Consider the following 4,506-nt stretch of genomic DNA (forward strand, 5'->3'; position numbering starts at 1 on the left):
CGGAATGTGGCACAAAATGCGATAGAAGATGACCGCACAAGGTGAAGCTGATTGCTGCGGCAGCAACAGAAATTCGGGTTCTGCATGAATGCATTCTTGCGGACCAGGTCCCGTCAAATAAACTGCACTGGCTTCCACATTAGCTGGCGCGGTCTCAGGCCCAATGTCTTCTAAAACAGCAGTGAAGAAAAGCTGCATTCAAGAAAAAGCGAGTCAGCTAGGTATGATTTACAACAAATAACAGAGCATCAAGTCATTCTAAAGACAGATTTCCAATTGCAGATGGTATACAATGCTGTCATGTATTTGTAAATGACAATCAATCATAACTGCACTCACAGGCGAGGCATCTATTGCAGAAGCATTGCACTTTATTTGTCAGCGACAGGCCGACATGTAAGCAAGCAAGCGCTCACTCGTAACGCACGCTCCCACACACGAGCTGCAACCCGCAGAGCAATAAGATGACCCAAAAATATTACACCATCTCCCGCTAAAGGGGACCATCGGATGCGATGCGAAGCAACGTTTCGGCATGTCGAGCCCGCGTTTCATCCATAGCAGTTTCCCGCCGACGTTGCCGTTTGCGCTGGGCTTCCCCAGCCCGGAGCTCGGGGTCCGCTTGCCGACTTTACGTTGCGCTTCGGCGCGTCGAGCGTTCCGCTGCTCCACCCGCTGCTCCGCGATCTCGGCAGGCGGTAAGGTATTACTGCAACTGGCGCCGACGTTGACGTTGGAACTCGTGACACCGGTGCAGTGACTGAGCGTGTGTACGACTTGACGCGAGCCTTTTATCTAAACGAGGCTGGGGGGGGGGGGGTGGAGAGGAGGAGTGTGGAGAGGCTTTGCGCATGCAGAGTAAGGGTGGTCACGCCGCACAACGGATTGAACTCCGCCATAAGCTGCTTCGCATCTAATAGGTCGAGTCAGTGTGGCTTACGATTCGCACCGGCGCTATCGGCGCGTCCTCTATAGTTTCGCGTTCGACCAAAATTCAACCACCAGGAAAGGACTGCCATATTTAACGTTTTAATTACAATACAGCTGAAAAGTTCCTGTGGTAGTGACGAAAAGTCAGCCACCTTTAATTTCACTTATCAAAAGAAGTATGTTATCCGAACGTGCGACGTTCCTAGCTGCTTCCTAGCTGCAACGAAGGTGGCGAGCAGATCCGGCATTTGTTGTAACGAACCATCGGCGAAAACACACAGTAGAGCTTGTTTCACGAAACACTGATGGAAAATATGCGGCAAATAGTATGAGCACAGTTACTTGATGCCAGATAACAGCCAGTAAACCGTATAAGCTGGCAACGCTACACACAACGCAAAAATGACCGCCGAGCTGCCGAGCCACCGAGGACCATTGCGTGGGCCATGCTCCAATGCGACAGTACACGGTACGTTGCCAGCACAAAACGAGGCCAACGAGGCCTCCGAAATCACCGGTGCACGATTGTGAAGGACGCGTTTCAACATGAGTACCGCCGCAGCTGATTTCAAGCAGCGCGCCATGCGCTGCGTGCCTGCCTGCGTTTTGCTCATGTTGTCAGTCGCTGCTGCGCGAGCTTGCTGCTGGAGGCATCGTTATCATATGAGCGCTTTGCTTGATGTGGCTTAATAGGATAAGGATATACTTGCCCAACTGTTGATACTAATATATATACAGGTTTACTCGAGTTGCGGTGTGAAACCAATTATTTCGGAGGTTTTGTTGTCCGCGTCATTTAAGTAAAATCGACGGTCACCGCTCTTTTGACACGCCGTTTTGACATTTTGGCGCTTCTCGACAAAATATTAAAATAATCTTTGAGGTAGTAGTTGTGCGCTGGCACTTTCAGACGAAATGTCTAAAAAAATGTCTCGAAATAGACGTTATGAACTTGTCTGGCAGAATGGACCCTGGCTATGCCGTAGCTGTAGAAATTGCTAATAAACAGTATGAAAGCACATTTGAGGCGTAAATGTTATATTAAAAAAAAAGTATTTTAAGTCTCCTCGTAGATCAATACTTCTATAGCCGTTTGCAGCCGTTTCGAGACGTTTTTTAGAGGTTTTGTGTTTCTTGGGTATGACGTTATGTGGCACGACCAGTGTGTGCCACGAGACAAATGGGCGCACATTGACAATCGGTGCTCCCCCCCTCCCCCTCCACATCACTGGGCTGCGGTCTACGGAACTCATGGCCAGAAAGACTGCTTGCGTTACCCGCTGTTCTTGTGTGAAATTTCAGATGCATGCCGACATTCTGTGTCTTTCAATAAATTTCAGTCATGAAGTTCGCGCCCTTGACGTATCGTTACTACATTTTGTTTTTTCGTACATTTATACGCTGCATTCATCGCACAAAGGGCTTACTGACTCTCTACTCTACATCTTCCTCACTATTTCGCTTTCCAGTGCGTCCCGACACAAATGGGAACCGTACATGTTTCCAAGTGGCATAACGCGATAACAGCGAAGTCGCGGCTCCGTGCAATTATAGGCAATTCATCACGGCAGGAAGTACAAAAAAAAACACACTAAAACGAATTTTAAAAAAGAAAAAAAAAGTACGTCGGCCGGGAATCGAACCCGGGCCACCCGCGTGGCAGGCGAGTATTCTACCACTGAACCACCGACGCCAACGCATCGCGTAAAGGAAAACGCCGTAATTTATTCCATTTGTCGTATAGTCGGCCGCCGTTTGGCACAAATTTGCAGTCCCAAACGCAAAGGCCAAACGCAAGGCTGTTTTACTGGCCACTTCTGGCGTCAATTGGCGCTGTAATCTGTCGGAGTGAGTGAGTAACAACATACTTTCGGCGTCCTGGGAGCGGCAGCCCCTACAAGAAATTTTACACCAGCTGGCTCCGATGCCGAAAATCCTCCGGAAACTTGTTCCTCGTAGTTGGAAAGCGCTAGCGAGCAAGAGTCGATAACATACGCGATGCGATGTGCATTGTTAAGCGCGAATAAAGCAACGGGAAGAGATGCAGATCTTAACGAGAACAAAAGGCTGCTAGAGAATGCTTCACGTCTTTGGTATAAAAAAAAAACAATAAATGATCGCAACTAGAGCAGAGAAAACGTTATCCTCACGTGTGAGCGCATGGATTTGCACGACATCTGTGCAGAACCTGTGCCAACTCAGCACCTCGTAAGTTTGGTTATTTTATTGAAATGTCGATGCTTTAAACAAAACAGTCGTAAAAAGACCTGTAGTGAAGAGACGAACTAATGCACTCGGATAAGTTGGATAAGTGATCGCATAGGCAAAACCAAAGGGGCGCTTGGGAAATTCACTGCCCTGCCAGGGGGGTCTGGATCGGGGGGCCTCAGATTCCGCACCAGTATTGACGAGATATCTGAGGCCCCCGTCGCTAGAATGTAAAGTTGTGCGTAGGCAATATATAAACTTCAATTAACGTGCGCCATGGACCGACGCTATATCAGTTTGTCCATGCTAATTAAACTTTGCTTTTTTAAGGTGCAAATGCAGCTAATTTTTTTCAATGTTTTTTTTTTTTTGACGTTTACTTAGTTTTGCAGTCTCCGTCGTACCAGACCGTCGAGACTGTTCAAAAACGCTACCCTTGTTCTCCGTGTCACGATTACTACTGTCGTTTCGCGATAATATTGCATCGCTTAGAGGTTCTGACAATTCACTGTGAGATGTTTTACATCAGATACCACGGAGCACACTGGCAGAGCGTGGGAATCGCTTGTCTTCGTCTTTGTCACAAACTGAGCAAAAAAAAAAGAATAAAAAATGCTGCAGATTCGCACGCCTTGTGGGAATCGGTTTCATGCGAAGCAGTCGGCGAGTATACTCTATGCTAAATTTTTTTAGCATTGAGCCAAGCGTTAGGTGGTGGATCGACGTGTTTTTGTAAGTGTAATAGTTAATTGCACACCGTGGGATTACTAGGAACGACGACTACACTGGTCTTTAAGAGGTAACTGCGTTTAAAGCGCTTAAAGGGTAATGATTTGAAATAATTCGTTAGCCTATTCCCACAGAGATTCATTTAGACAAAGTCATCTGAAAAGTGCAGTTCTTTTGCCATAAATGTCAAAGAAGGCACGGACCGCTGCACGTATAGACCCGACGGGTAGCTTTTATATGCCACAGGGACTGCCACAGGTCCCTGCCGGCGGCAAGTAATCTTTTCGTCCACTTTAATTTCTTCACATTTATATCCTAATAGCTACAAATAACATCCCCTATACATTCTTTGGCATTATTGTCTGTTAGTTCTCATTAATATAGGGACTAACCAGGGAAGATGAGACGTGCATTCCCCTGCTGAGTCTCGACGTTGCCTATACGAAATACTTCAAGCCAGGGGCGTAGCCAGGGGGGGGGGGGATTCAACCCCCCCCCCCCCCGAAATTTTTCAGTTTTACTTGCCTATATATACACTCACACATAAAAACGCGCGCACGAACATACATAAAGTATGGTTGAACCACCCCCCCCCCCCCGAAAAAATTTCTGGCTACGCCCCTGCTTCAAGCATAAGAT

General features: G+C 47.3%; 1 non-coding gene across 1 annotated transcript; it reads right to left on the reverse strand.

The window, feature by feature from the left end:
• Window positions 1–2,552: 2,552 nt before the first annotated feature.
• Trnag-gcc (transfer RNA glycine (anticodon GCC)) lies at window positions 2,553–2,623 on the reverse strand. The gene has a single exon. It is a non-coding gene; the product is annotated as a tRNA-Gly (tRNA).
• Between the last annotated feature and the right edge of the window lie 1,883 nt (window positions 2,624–4,506).

This window comes from Rhipicephalus sanguineus, chromosome 1 (genome assembly GCF_013339695.2).
Source record: "Rhipicephalus sanguineus isolate Rsan-2018 chromosome 1, BIME_Rsan_1.4, whole genome shotgun sequence".
NCBI classification, from domain to species: Eukaryota; Metazoa; Arthropoda; class Arachnida; order Ixodida; family Ixodidae; genus Rhipicephalus; species Rhipicephalus sanguineus.